At 39.3% G+C, this 16,361-nt stretch overlaps 1 protein-coding gene across 1 annotated transcript in view; it reads right to left on the bottom strand.

Annotated features, from left to right (window-relative positions):
* Positions 1-7,283, bottom strand: part of RASSF7 (Ras association domain family member 7) — a 135,180-nt gene extending 127,897 nt beyond the window's left edge. The window contains exon 1 of the mRNA XM_060769507.2: positions 7,018-7,283. The gene's annotated coding sequence lies outside the window, so the exon portion shown is untranslated. The remainder of the gene's footprint in view (positions 1-7,017) is intronic.
* Positions 7,284-16,361: the final 9,078 nt, after the last annotated feature.

The raw sequence follows: 16,361 nt of genomic DNA, 5'->3' as shown, positions 1-16,361 counted from the left end.
ATAACCAAAGATAAATCAATTAGTACATTGAAAACAAAACAAAAACAATCAGGGACCCTCCCCAAAACCTTTCTAGAACTAAAAGAAGAATTAGGTTTGACAGACATATGGAGATACCACCACGAGGAGGAAATCGATTACACATTTTTCTCCAACAGACACTCAACGTGGTCACGCATCGACATGGCCTGGGTAACAAGAACCATCATACCAGAGATAACTAAATCTGCAATACTGCCCATGATTAATTCCGACCACACACCCATAGAATTACAAATCCAAAACCAAAAGGAAAAAAAGACCATCTTTAGATGGCGCCTGAACGACAAAATACTCTCAACACCCAATGAAGTGGAAAGAAATAAAAAATTACTGGATGAATACTTTACCCTAAACACAGAAAAGGACACACCCACTAAAATAATATGGGATGCCCATAAAGCATTTATAAGGGGTCATTTGATCGAACAAGCTGCAAGGATGAAAAAGGCCAGAAAGAAGGAACAAGAAAAACTAGAAAAAGAACTTACTAGACTCGAAGGAAAGCTCAAAGCAAACCCGAATGACATCAAAACTAGTTACCAACTGAAACTAATAAGAAAAAATATAGACACATTTCAACTGGAAGAGATAGAAAGGAAGCTGAAATACACCAAACAATACTATTTTGAAAACGCAAACAAAATAGGGAAAGCACTCGCAAGGAAAATTACAGCCAAAAAACAGAGTAGACAAATAACAAAGATAATGAAAGGAGACAAACCCCTATACAAGACAAGCGAAATTGTAAACCAGTTCACAGAATTCTATAGAAATTTATACAAAGACGAAAACATCCCCAAAGAAAAAATAATGCAATACTTAGCAAAACAAACTATTCAAAGAATCTCTGACATACAACGAGAAGGGCTGAATAAATCAATATCCTTAGAAGAAGTCCTGACAACAATCAAGAAACTACCAACTGATAAGGCCCCAGGGCCGGACGGCCTCACGACAGGATATTATAAAACCTTCAAAGACACATTAGCCCCTCACTTACAGAATGTAATGAACAAAGTCATGGAGAAAGGGGAGCTCCCTGACACATGGAAACATGCTACAATCTCTCTAATTCACAAGAACAATACAGACAGCACTTCAGTAAAGAACTACCGCCCTATTTCGCTCCTCAACACAGACTATAAAATATTCACGGCAATATTAGCATCCAGATTAACCAAGATACTAACAGAAAGAATAGATGAAGATCAGGTCGGCTTTCTGCCAGGAAGACAACTGAGCGACAACATAAGAACAGTAATTAACATCATCGACTACTACGAAAAGAATACCCAAAAAGAAGCTGCTCTTATGTTTCTAGACGCCGAAAAGGCATTCGACCAAGTCAACTGGGACTTTATTATATGCCTTCTTAGAGAAATGGATATAGGGTATCAATATCTAAACGCTATTACCTCCATCTACGCTTCACAACAAACAAAAATAACTATCAATGGGCAATACTCAGACAACATAGAAATTCAAAAGGGCACCAGACAGGGGTGCTCTTTATCTCCTATACTCTTCATAACAGTCTTAGAGGTGCTTCTCCAAAGAATTTCAGTAAATAAGGAGTTGAAAGGACCAAAAGTTAAAAATCATACATTCAAGACAAGGGCATTCGCAGACGATGTTGTCTGTTTTATAGAAAATCCATTAGAGAACATTAACAAATGGCTGAAAGAAATAACAGATTTCGGTGAAGTCGCAGGTTTCAAAATAAATAAAGACAAAACTAAAATTATAACTAAAAATATGAATAAAAATAATAAAGAAAAATTACAAAATATTTCAGGAATTAAAACAACAGAGGAAACCAAATATTTGGGAATAACAATTGCGACAAACAATGCCCACTTAATAAAAAACAATTACGAAAAGAAATGGAAGGAAATAAAGAAGAAAATCAACTCCTGGAATTCCTTAAACCTTTCCCTTTTTGGCAGAATAGCCACAATAAAAATGAATGTTCTATCGGATGTTCTGTTTTTGTTCCAATCTTTGCCAGTCCTAAAATCCAAAACCCTCCTTAACAGTTGGCAGAAAGAAATTTCCAAATTCGTTTGGAAGGATAAAAAACAAAGAATAAGTCACAGAAACATGACAGATGACAAGAAAAGGGGAGGCCTGTCCCTCCCCGATTTACACCTATATTATGAAGCTGCCACTTTGAGATGGGTTAAAGACTGGGTGACCCTAAATAAACGTAAAATTCTAGCCCTAGAGGGCTTTGATTTACACCAAGGCTGGCACGGTTACTTATGGAGAGGCAAAGCTGAAAAAGAGAAGTGTTTTAAAAATCATCCAACTAGAGCCGCACTTCTCAAAGTCTGGGACAGATACAAAGATAGATTCTACAGAAAAACACCCCTATGGTTCTCCCCTAATGAAGCGCAACATCTGAGGGACTTGCCTAGAGAAAAATGGCTTACCTACGCCCAGCTTCTGAAAAAAGATCCGCGAGAAACCATATTAAAATCCCAGGAAGAACTCAAACAGTTAGACAAATCCATCTCCTGGTTCCAATATCAGCAAATATCAGAGAACTACAGAATAGATGTCAAAAGTGGATTCCAGACCCAAGAAACCTTCTGGGACAAAATACTAAAAACCGAAGCCAAATTCATCAAAAGAACATATCAACAACTGCTGACATGGGCAACAGAGACAGAACAAGTTAAACAGAATATGATCCAGTGGTCCAAAGATATAGGTAGGCCAATAAAAATGTCAGAATGGGAAGAGGTCTGGCGCCAAAAAATCAAATATACATACTCGACCAATATGAAGGAAAACTGGTATAAATCATTTTACAGATGGTACTATACACCGGAAAAGATATCCAAATTTAGCAGAGGGAGAACCAAAAACACATGTTGGAAATGTGGGAAACACAAAGGAAGTTACATCCACACATGGTGGAAATGTAAAAAAATTAAAAATTTCTGGCAACAAGTCAATAGAACGATACAGACAATATTAGGAGAGAAAATAACATTTAGACCGGAAACCATGCTGCTGGGAATCACAGACCCTCTACAAAATAAAAATTCAGACAAACTACTCTTCTACTTTACAACTGCCGCCAGAACAGTCATAGCTAAGATTTGGAAATCTCCAGAAATCCCAACGATAGATCAATGGATGCTAAAAATATGGGATATAATGAACATGGATATCCTAACACATAAAATATCCCAAAATGTGCCTAAACCTCCAAAAACTAACTGGGAATGTTTTATAGATTATGTTAAAAGATGCAATAACGAAATTGATATCAGTATGGAATAACGAAAGCTCTCTAGGGAACGTTATTAAACATCAGACGCATGATAAGTAAGCAAAACAGAGGGGCAATAATGCCCATCACTATAATATCTGTCCAGAACAGCCTTGGAAGTGTTTTTAAGGTCACTAAGGGTGTCTTAGGTGGTGGGATTTGACGCAATGAGAATACACAATCTGTCCCCCCCCCCCCCGGGTATTTAACCCTAGGATTCGAAATGCTACACTGTTTTTCTACTTTTGAATCCCCCTGCGCATTTAGATTCCCCTACCCCCGAACCACTTTCCCCACCCTACTATCTCCCAACGGCTTGAGTAAAGAGGAAGGAGAAAGGGGAGAATTGAAGGAAGACAAGAAATATGAATATTGTACATGATACCACTGTAACAAGTAAAATTAACCATGGGGGGAGCAAGAGGGAGATATCTCGAAACAGGAATAAATATACTTAAATGATAACTAGAAGATCTGCACAAAAATTATGTCATATTCAATGTTATTTTGTCGGTATTTCGTCTGTATTTGTCTGTATTGTTCGTTACATGCACATTTATGTCGTGTTATTGTCATATGTCTACTATAGATACAAAACTAATAAAATTTAATTAAAAAAAAAAAAGATTCCTCAGGATATTGAAAAACAAGCTGATCGCATAAGTGTATTGTAACTGCTGCAATACTCCCTGAAAAAATGAAAGCTTAACACCTGTTGTTGCCCTTTGAGAACTAGCCTAAATGACTAATGAACCCTTCACAATGTAACCCACCACAGTCCAAACAGAGGAAACATGGCTTAAATTGCACTTAAGTGCAATCCTATGTTGTTAAGTACAAGGAACAGATAAAATAAGAAGTAAATCAAATGAATTATTTTTTATCTTCAAGATTAGCGCTGGCATTTTAAAAAACAGTGCTCACATTTATTTCCACAGTAATTGCCTTGACTCTTTAGTTTGTCTGCAATTCAGTAATACTGCAACTTCACTCTTGATGATCTTTCTTCCAATTAACTCTCCGATTGCTGCAGGGCAGCTGCTCCCAGGCCTTCTCTATAAGATGCTCTTCCCCTTCGACAGCAGCTCTTTTGCTTTCCCTGAGCAGTGTCATTCCCGGCGTCACCCCTCTCCTGGCCTGAAGGGGTTCAGGAAGCAGCTTTGCCCTGACAGGTCTCTCTCCAGCGAGAAAGGAGGAAGATTGCTTTGGAAGTCATGCACTTCCTTATGCTGTTGTAATTTGTTTTAGCCATCCTGGGTCAAATTAACACCAATTCTAGCTGATTCTTTTTTCTCTCTCATCACTAAGAGCAGGCTGAAAGCATTCTTTTAAAAATGCCTTCTGAAGCAGAGCAATCCTGCTTCTGCTTATATAAAGCATGTCATATCTACAGATAACACTATGGATTCTTATGGTTGGAAATTTAAGATATTATGCTGGGCCTAGTCAAACTGAAATTCTCTCAATCATTTTCTCTTAGTCACAGAAATGGCTGAAGGGGTCACAAAATAGGGCCTTTACATTGGCTGCCCGTAGCCGCTGGAATTCTTTCCCCCAACTTATCTTATGGTGCTCAATAATAATAACAATAACCATCATCTTTATTTATATCCCTCCACCATCTCACCGAAGGGACTCGGGGCAGTTCACAAAAGCACTCAATAGTGCAAACATATAAAATACAACAAAGTACATAAAGTAACACAATAACAATAAAGTCCACTTAACAATGTATATTAAACACTGTATAAAACCCCTACCCATTTAAAAGATTCAACAAAACACAGCACTCATACAAAAATAAACTATAATTGATTGAATCTGAATTAATGTTTTTATATGCGCATGTGTTTTATTGTATTGTATTTTATATTGTGTTCACTTTTATGTTTTGTTTTTGTTTTGTTTTTTTAGGCACTTTGTGCCGCCTGTAAGCTGCCCCGAGTCCCTTCGGGGATATGGTGGTGGGATATAAGAATAAAGTTATTATTACTAATAATACTTAGTATCAGTCTCTAAAGTGCTAAGGCAAAACAATCACAAGGTCCTTGAATATAACAGGTAATGTTCTAAACATGGTCAAAGGTCTGTTTGAAGAGTCATGTTTTCAGATTAATTATGAAAACTTGGAAGAGTGGGGGCTAATCTAATCTCTCTAGGGAGGACACTCCAAAGCTGGGGGGCCATCACCAAGAAGGTGATGCCCCCCCCCCGTGTCCACAAACCACACTTGAGACAGAGGTGGGACCGAGAGGAGGGCTTCCCAGGCAGATCTTAGAGCCTGCGCTGGATCATAGAAGGAGATGCAGTCTCGAAGACAGGTTGGACCTGAACCTGTAGCACTTTACTCTCAGAGTACTATGGATTGCAGATGTGAGCTAGATCTGGAAATAGGTGTTTGAGTCAACAAATGACACAGTTATAGTAGGAATGGTGTGATTCAATTACCCTTTCACCCCTTCAATATGGAAACAAATAAGTATATTTATTACACACACACTGGACTATGTCTGTATAAAATCCACGTGGCTGCCCATTTATGGCTCACCGTCTTATCTAGTTTGCCCTTTACTATCCGTATTTCCAAATGCACAGATTTCCAGCAGTTCACAAAAAATGACTTGTTTCACAATGACCATGAGAAATAAGCTTATTTTTCTATGTGACTAAAGTAATAAAAAGCATGCATTCTTGAAAACCAACTGAAAAGAAATCAATGGTATAGTGTAGGTTGTGTATCCCTTATCAAAAATGCCTGGAATTTCTGATATCTTGCAGATTGGATGCAAGTCCAAAAACAAAAGTCATTTATACTTCATATACACCTTATACACATAGCCTGGCACTAATTTTGTACACAATAGTTAAAATAATGTTGTGAATGAAACAAAGGTTCTGGTCTTCTAACCATCAGAGAGCAAAGTTGTTGCTGTCTCAGCCACCAGTGTGGACTACTTTGGAGATTTCTGGGTAAAGGCTGTACTTCCAAATGAAGTGTAGTATAGTGTATGTGAGTAGATCAATAGGTACAACTTTGGCAGGAAGGTAATAGCGCTACATGCAGTCATGCCGACCACATGACCTTGGAGGTGTCTATGGACAATGCCGGCTCTTCAGCTTAGAAATGGAGATGAGCACCAACCCCTAGAGTCGGACACGACTGGACTTAATGTCAGGGGGAAAACCTTACCTATAGTATATGTGCTTCAGATTCTGTGTTTGCTAGATAATATTTCACTTCTAATGCTACTTTTGAAAGATAGAGATAGGCTACTAAGAGTTCAAATACATCCGTAAACATTCAGGAACAACAGAACATCTGAAATGTATCTCACACATCTGGTTTGTTTGATGGATCATGAGAATTGTAGAGGCAGGGCCACTGCTTGCCTCTACATACAGGTGGGCATGTGTAACATACAGTAACACTCTGAGATAATATTTCTTTTCGCAGGTTTACAGCCACAGGTGCTATTCCCATCAGTGCAACCTGTGGACCCTTGAAAAACCTTCCACAAAAACATCAAGGATTCATGACTTTGGTACCTTAAAGAAAGAGGATTCAACAACAATTTGATACAAATGACAATATTTTACTCGAAAATACTTTTAGTACATGCATGCAAAGACACAAATACATATACATCTAGACATGCAAAAGTTTGACCTGACCCAAAAACAAGCCTCAAAGGTACCTGTTGGAGGTCTGGCTGCTTCTTGCAGTGCTGCCGATCTTTGTGCCGCACTTCTCGGGAGGCCAGCGAAGTATGGCTGGCCTGCTTCCCGTTGCCAGGGCCACCTAGGCTTTCAAAAAGGGAGCCACTGACCAATCAGGCCACCAGGCTCAAACACTCAGCCCGGGGGTCATGTGATGCCTCTTGGTGTCTCTCTGAGTGAAAAGCATGACAATATTCATAAAGACCAGAAAGGGAGCTGCTTTTGTATGACTTCCCTCCTCTCCCATTGCACAGCCCCCCCTGACAAGGAGCCCAGTTAAGCCGTGTCACAAAGCTGCAGCCTGGCGGGGAGAGGGATTGATGCCAAACAGAAGAGATAGCGTTGAGTCAGTAGCCTGCACTGGCTCTGGACAGCTTCCCAAAACTTAAATCCAAAATTTTGTCCTCCCTTCCTGCTCTGTGCCTGCTTCTAGCTGCCACTTTCATGTGGAAAGTTATTGACTCAAATAATCTGACCAGAAAGGAAAGGGCAGCCACACAAGGCCTGGGGAGGGGTCTCTGAGGGGATTTCCATTCATTTACTCAAAGTGTTTTAAGCCCCATCTTGAACTTTTGCACAATATTTCCTCAAACTGCAGTTTCTAAGGGCAACCGCAGAACGTCGTTGCTATGTCTATATCTGAATAGCTGCATGACAAAATACATAAGCTGCTCTTTGGGGGGTGGGAACCTATATTTCAGCACAGAATAGGGGGGATGGGAGAGTTGTGTTGCTGTTAGTTACAATAATATAAATAAAAAGGATTAACAGAATGGGAGGATGGTGCTCAAGAATAAAGGATGACATTGCTTTGCTATTGCTCACCTTCCTCTCCCTGTTCATAAATCTGATGAGTAGGACTTCCAGCTGGGTTCTCAAGGCCCGCTACACAAATTGTACTCATTCCTTCTGATTGAAAAGCACAGTGGTTGGAGCTCTTGAAGAACAAAAGGAACAAAGATAAGCTGCAAAAAAGAATGATGGGGACAAGGAAACACACTGACGTAAATAATTAGGTAGGAGCCTGAGAATTTCAAGACCATTTAGTCCCTGTTGCTTGTGTATCTGTGGTCTACATGATAAAATTGATATTGGGTTGCTGTGAGTTTTTTGGCCTGTATGGCCATGTTCCAGTAGCAGTCTCTCCCGACATTTCGCCTGCATCTGTGGCCGGCATCTTCAGAGGTCTCTTTTGTCCCATCTTTTCCTTCTTTTTTGCCACTGTGCATTACATTTGCCAATTAATACTTTTCTTGGTTTCAGGGTTTAGAAATTGAGGTGCGCATTAGATTCGATGGTGCAGTAGATTCAAGTAAATACTGGTATGTGGTGTGTATGGAATAAATTACAGGCGTACGGTTTCCAATCTCATATGAAGTATGTAAGAATGCGTATGAGCCTTCAGTTAACCTGACAACTTATGGCAACACCATGACTTCCATAGAATTTTCTTTGACAAAGGTGTTTTACCATTGCATGATTCCAAGTTATTAGCCATGGCATTCCTTGGTAGTCCCTCTTTCAAGTAGCAACCTTGTTTAATTTTCAAGATCGGACAAGATCTGGTGATTTTAGGGTGGTTAAGCATGGAAAACACAAGAATGGCCATCAGACTGGAAAAAAATCAACTTATATCCCCATACCAAAAAAGGGAAATGCGAAAGACTGCTCCAACTTCCATACAGTTGCCCTTATTTCTCATGCCAGCAAGGTAATGCTCAAGATCCTGCAAGGAAGACTCCAGCAATACATGGAGCGAGAGTTGCCAGATGTTCAAGCTGGGTTTAGAAAAGGCAGAGGAACGAGAGACCAGATTGCCAATATCCGCTAGATAATGGAGAAAGGCAGCGAGTTTCAGAAAAACATCTACTTCCGCTTCATTGACTATTCTAAAGCCTTTGACTGTGTGGATCATAATAAATTGTGGCAAGTTCTTGGTGGGATGGGCATCCCAAGCCACCTTGTCTCTCTCCTGAGGAATCTGTACAAGAACCAAGTAGCAACAGTCAGAACTGACCACGGAACAACAGACTGGTTCAAGATTGGGAAAGGCGTCCGGCAAGGCTGCATACTCTCACCCAACCTTTTTAACTTGTATGCAGAACACATCATGCGATGTGCGGGGCTTGATGAATGCAAGGCTGGGGTGAAAATTGCTGGAAGAAACATTAACAACCTCAGATATGCAGATGATACCACTCTGATGGCCGAAAGCGAGGAGGAGCTGAGGAGCCTTCTAATCAAGGTGAAAGAAGAAAGCGCAAAAGCCGGGTTGCAGCTAAACATAAAAAAAACCAAGATTATGGCAACAAGAATGATTGACAACTGGGAAATAGAGGGAGAAAATGTGGAGGCCGTGACAGACTTTGTATTTCTAGGCGCAAAGATTACTGCAGATGCAGACTGTAGCCAGGAAATCAGAAGACGCTTACTTCTTGGGAGGAGAGCAATGTCCAGTCTCGATAAAATAGTAAAGAGTAGAGACATCAGACTGGCAACAAAGATCCGCCTAGTCAAAGCCATGGTATTCCCTGTAGTCACCTACGGATGTGAGAGCTGGACCTTAGGGAAGGCTGAGCGAAGGAAGATCGATGCTTTTGAGCTGTGGTGCTGGAGGAAAGTTCTGAGAGTGCCTTGGACTGCGAGAAGATCCAACCAGTCCATCCTCCAGGAAATAAAGCCCAACTGCTCACTGGAGGGAAGGATACTAGAGACAAAGTTGAAGTACTTTGGCCACATCATGAGGAGACAGGAAAGCCTAGAGAAGACAATGATGCTGGGGAAAGTGGAAGGCAAAAGGAAGAGGGGCCGACCAAGGGCAAGATGGATGGATGGCATCTTTGAAGTGACTGGACTGACCTTGAAGGAGCTGGGGGTGGTGACGGCCGACAGGGAGCTCTGGAGTGGGCTGGTCCATGAGGTCACGAATGAACAACAACAAAGCATAGTACAATAAAACCTTTACTTAAGAGCATCCCAATTTAAGGGTGTTTTGAGTTAAGAGCTGTTGCTCAGTCCGGGTTTTGATTTGACACAAGAGCAGCATTTTGTTTTAAGAGCTAGCACTAGAGGGAGCGCTAACATGAGAGTAGAGGTCTTAGGGCTTCAAGGGAGCAGCCTCCATGCCCCATGCCTCGTGCTCTTGTCTACTTTGGGAGATTGCAGTCTGCTTTGCTCTTGTCTGCTTTGAGGAAATTTGAGTTAGTTGATTTTGTGTGATTTTTATTCCAGGTATGTTTGGCTTCATAAAAAAAGAGATGGAGAGAGCAGGGGAGAATGGGAGGGAGGCTGGAATGATTATGGTATGAAGAAAATAATGCTCCTGCCTCTTTGCTTTGTGCTTCCTTGCCACAACTTTGTGCTTCTACCATTTTAAAGTTGATTTTTCTTTTTTATTGTTCCATGCAAATGTGCGCAAATACATTATTTGTTATTTATAAAGTACATTTTCTTGTTTTAGAAAACAACAAAAATGGGGGGGGTCAGAGGTGGGAACGGTTTAATAGCATTTCAATGTGAAAATTTGCTTTGAGATAACATTTTGAGTTCAGAGCTTGGTTGTGGAACAAATTAAACTCTAAAATCAAGGTATCACTGTTCCATATTGAACTATAAATATTATATAGGAGCCAATGTAGTTTTTCTTTCAATTTCTTTTTTTATCTAAATTATCCTCTGAGACTGTGATCTTTAACACAGGAGACTTAGCTCTCCCCTTCTGATCACTTTCCCTGTACTAAAAAAAGACATACATATCTTGTTACTTCATAATTCGGAAAGGTTACTTTTTTGCACTAGAACTCCTGCATATGCACTCTGCACATTTAATGTGCCTCATCAGCACTAACAGATATAATTATGTTGTAAAATTTCATTCTGGCAGGTACTTGTCTTGCCCTCAGGACAATGGGGTTGTATGTTCATAATGAAACAGGATGTGTGCTGCACACCACTCCTTCTAATGTGAACTCAGATAGTGAATGTTGCCAGGATTGTAGCCGAAACAGAACCAATGAGACTCAGCAGGAAAGGAGTCAAATGTTTCGGGGGGGGGGGGGATAAACCCCCAAGGTTTTCAATAACAATTTTAAAAATACTTAAGACACATGCACACACCCTGCTTTGCATCTCCAAAATGTAAAGAGTAAGCACATCAACTTGACATCGAATGAAGATATATCTGCAAAATAAAAATACCATTGGGAGTGGAATGCCTAGCTTTGACGGAATGGCTCTCTGGAATAATGTTTTTTAAAGAAAAGAAAATGACCTGCAATATTTAGTTCAATGGTTCCTCAGGCATCAGAATGTGTGTTATGGATTCAACCCATGCAAAGCAACTGAAGGTTGATGGAGATGTTGACAAATACAGATCCCTCCAGTGTTGCTCAATTCTTCAAGCAATACAGGAATCTCTGCCAAAGTGCATAATATAAATCCTTCAGACTCGCTCCCTGGGTTTTCAACAATTACGTTTGGCTCATCATTTCTTTTCTCAATACGTCCATAACGCCTGACCAAGCAACATCAAGTTCTCAGGCATATTTCAATGGCTGCCAATGTAGCACTTCTTCCAGAAAAAAGGGGGGTTTCAGAAAAATGCTATTTTCCCCAAATTTTTAAATTTCTCTCAAAATATCTTACAAGTTAAAAACAAAAACCAAGAAAGAAGATACAAAAGTTAAAAACAAGATTAAACAAACAATAATAATTAAAAAATGTATACCTTTAAACATAGTAGTGTTTTTCTTTTTTTCCTATGAACAAGTCTATGTATAATAATAGAATTCAAGATATTGTAAAAAAAATCACTAAAAAGGATAATATGCAAATAACCCTTGTAGGAATAGGAAGTTGTTTGATAAATTACACAGCTGCATGGCAGTTCTGTTCTGTAGTTGTGATACTGTTCCTGTGAGGCAAGAGGCTATTCTGACAACAGCAGTGCCAGTCGTAAGGTTAGGCTGGCTTTTGCAAAGGAGCTAAACTAAATATGCAAAACTGTTTGTGCGGGGTTAAAGTAAACACAAAAAACACCCATGCTAGGTAGGTATGTTAATCAATCCTCTCACGTCCTCCTCCAGCTGTGCTTGGAACTGAATGTCTCTCAAGGCATGCAGTTAGTTCTGATCCAAAACACTGCAGAGTCCTTATCACAGTTATGAGAGATGTATACTCCAGCCTCTGACCTTGTTTCATAGGTCACCACTTTAATAAGCACACTTGAGCTCTGGCTTTCATTCAAACTCCTTGGGAGGTTTTTATTCTTCAGTTGTTGCTCTGTATGCAGCTATTTCCAGGTCTGCTATCAGTACATACAGCGATATACTCACAACCATAACAAGATGACCATAGCAAGACACGCACATGGCAAGACGACAGGTACAATTCAGTGAGTTCCAGATGGCATGGATGTCGCATGGCAAAGAGAATCTGCACATGTTTGCCACTTCCTTATACAGTATTCACTTGCTACTTCGCGGTTCGCTTTTCGCAGACTCGCTGTTTCACGGGGTTTTGCCTCCTGGAAACGATGGAGTGTGGAAGGGGATTTTATCCTCCCCGAGAGGCAGCCAATCATTTAAAAAAAGAGAGAGAGGAGATACAAAGCAGTATGTAAATCATGGCCTTATAGCCCATTCCTAGCAAAAAAAAAAAAAGAAGAAGAAAAAAGGGTGTGCGGTGCCTTTAAATCTCTCCTTGCTTCTGCCTCACCCTTGGAATTATATATATATATATATATATATATATATAGTCCCTACTTTGCAGATTTTCACTTTTTGTGGGTAGTCCTAGAATGTAACATCTGCGATAAGTGAGGGAATACTGTTGTCTCTCTAGGTCCACATCTCCACTCTCTTAACTCTTTCAGTGAAATGTGTTGTGACCACCTGTCCATTAGAACTATATTTCAAACACTATGGAGTTACATGCAATGCATGTCTATCTAATACAGAATTTTCTACCTGCTGGGCACAGCATTAGTGCAGAGTGATACTGGCAGAGGATTTCTCAGAGATGACAGCAAGGGTACCACTTGGTAGTACTGCACAAAAGGAGTACTGTTAAATGACAGATGTGGTAAACCTCCTTGTTAATGGAGCACTATGGTTATTGGAGCAACTGGGATCAAAGTGAAAGGACATTCAGCTATTAACATCCTCAGAGGCAAAAAGAAAGCCCAAAATTGCAGAACACAGATAATAAGGACATAGAATAAGAGAAGTATGAATCAAGGGAAATTAACATGGTAAAACAAAACAAAAAGAAACATATTTATGTTGTAATACCTATTATAAGCAAGCTAAAGCCAACAGGAATAGGACTTTTTGAGTAGGATAATTGCACAATGTTTTACTCAGAAAAGTAAACATCTAAACAGGGTGAGGAGAGATATAGCACAAGCAGTCAAGGGATATAATGTAAAGCCTGGCTGAATAACATCAGTCAGGGGGAAACCCACTAATATAACAATAATATAACTAGAGATATAGAGAAGGAATATAAATATTCTGTATTGGAATATTATCACACACTGAAAAAATGAATTATTGTTAATTACAAGCAATTGGAATGCTAAAGTATAAATAAATAAAATAAAACAAAGTAGGAAACAGCAAAATCTAAGACTATAGGAAATTTGACTATAGGAAATATCTACCTTGATATTCTGGTTATATGGCTATGTGGAAGGATCCTTAGAGTTATAAAGAATCATTTATATGCTACTGCTGATTTGACAAATTTTCAGAATCATATTCCACCCAACAGAAACAATTTTAATTTAGCTACGCTGAAATTTGTCTGTATGTGTGGTCTGAGATGAAAAAACAAACAAACAAGGAAATTAATTGTCCTGTAATCAGAGAGGTGTGGAGCACCTGAATGTGAGTGTAATTAAAAACACCACTTAAAAATGGAAAAGGAGCTCTGAGATTTACACAGTAAGCACATAGCAAAGGACAAGGGAGAGCCTTTTTGGAGATGACATGGGATATAAAGTTTAAGAAGCAATAAACCAGGAAAGACAGGCTATCCGGGCACTGGAAATGAAAAGTGAATACAAAGTATGTTCTATTTTACAAGCTAGACATGATTTAAAAAATATACTTAGAGCACAGATATCTATAGGTACATAGGAAATAGTATGTTAGTGTTAATTATTGAAACATCAAATATGCCTTATGTTATTGAGCTGTAATTGTTATCGCCACCCAGAAACATCTCTATAAAGCATGACTCGGCAGCCCTTGACCCCTCCAAAGTACCTGGACTGCTCCTTTTCTGAGTTTAAAAAATGAATTGTCAGGAATAGCAATTAGTTTTTAAAAAATAGATTGCAGTCCCCCACTGAAACCGTTCCAATTTTTTAAAAAAGCAAACCCGGAAACTGGCTTCTGTCTACTACCAGATTGTTTTTGGTTTGTTTGTTTGTTTTTGGCAATCTATGTATCCTGTGGAGGGTCCCGTTGCAAAAAGTATCCTTCGTCATACCAAGATGAAGGGAATGACAGGGAGAGGTCAAGAGTGTAACTTGGCAAAGCTTATTTAGTGAATTCATGTTACAAGGAGACTCAACCTGAGCATCTCTTGATCCATAGCTCATTCTTGTCATGCTCAAAGCTTAGCAAATTCACTATGCTTTTTTTTTTTTTTTTTTACATTGCCCACCACAATGAATTCCTGGTCGAATCCCTATAGTTACTATGAATATTTAACAAGGCAGCAATGTCTATTCCCATACAATTCATCAAATTCTTTGGCAGGATTAACTTCTTTGACTCTGGTACCCAGATCTGTTCATGACTATTGTCAGAAGCTTAATAGCTTTACTGCTCTCTAAAGCTGCTGTATGAACATATCACTATGATTACAGTGTTTACTACTAAACATGTAAAGGGAGTTGATACTGAACATGTGGAAACAACAACTTTATTTGCAAAGATACAAGCAAACCATCAGTAGAGGCAAACAACAGTCCTTCCATTACCCCTTACCTGATTATCATGAACTCAAAAATGTTCCCAACCAACACAGGTCTCTGTATGGTTCATCTTGCATCTCTTCAAATTTGACACATACCTTAATTAAACCAGTTCCTCCTTTTGGCTCCTTCCACTTCTTCCTTCCAGGGTTGGTCATTGGCTCCTATTTGAGCAGGGCCACAAATCTGTTCCTGGCACTAGTATGATCATTTTAAAAAATTACCCAGATATCAAAACCTATTATCCAAAACATACTTGACACTTTGGATAGCTCTGTTAAACTTTACATTGATACCCAGAATTGACGGATCACCAACTGACATAAAAATCGGTCTATAACTCTGGGCAGAGAGACAGAAATCTCCTCCTTTGTATTCCTTCCCTTTCAAAGCACTTAAATCTGTCTCCTGATATCATAAGACCATATTCTAACAAGTAGTTCCCATGGCTACCTTAGGCTATTTAACATAATGAAAGAAATAGCCAGAAGCCATCACAATATAACAGAGAGGAAAAACACCAAGAACCCATGACATAATTGTGAGAGCACAGAGTATCCAGAGAAGCCTATTTTGTGCAATAACTCCATCCAAATGTGTGTGTGTGTGAAACTTCAGATAGCACAAGGAAGGGTTAACATGCCTGTAGTATTTGTTTTGCTGTCTGTGCTCCTTTTCAGAAGATTTCACCTCACTTTCTGTCCCTTTAATAACTGGATTTTTAAAATGGCTTTGTTGTGAAAACAAGGATTAGCAATAGAGCTTCAGTGGAGACTCCTTTCCCCCATGATAACTCTTTTAGGAGTGAATTTTTCTTCATAGGGGTAGATTTCCCTCACTTCCTGTTGTCTCACCTCTGTTTTTAACTACAAGTCATTTGTAAGTCAGATGTTTGTAACTCGGGGACTGCCTGTAATCCAAACCCACTAATTGATGCAGTGAAAAAGTGTTGATACAGTAAAGGAAGTTGAAACTCTGACATAAATGTGTGATTTTTGTTTTCATTTTCAATTCTGCAAAACAGGCTAGAGCTAGACAATGCCTGCTGTCATTTAGCGTTACTGATTTTGCTTTAGGTTTACTCTATAATAATAAAACTGTATTTATATTCCTTTATATGTATGTTGCAATACATATGGTGGCTCAGAAAGCACTTGTGTGAACTAGCCACTGTCTGCTGTATTTAGAGAAACACACCATTTACGGTGGACTTACACTCTCTCACTACTGAATTTGGTATCCTGAACAAATACTCACACCTCAGTTTCATTTCTGGAGTTGAATACATCCCATTGTAGAGGCCTAAATACTTGGATGGTAGACTGCCAATGAATACCA

The sequence above is a fragment of the Anolis sagrei genome, chromosome 1, assembly GCF_037176765.1.
Source record: "Anolis sagrei isolate rAnoSag1 chromosome 1, rAnoSag1.mat, whole genome shotgun sequence".
NCBI classification, from domain to species: Eukaryota; Metazoa; Chordata; class Lepidosauria; order Squamata; family Dactyloidae; genus Anolis; species Anolis sagrei.
Note: the sequence above shows the minus strand (reverse complement) of the source record. Positions and strands in the feature narration are given on the sequence as shown.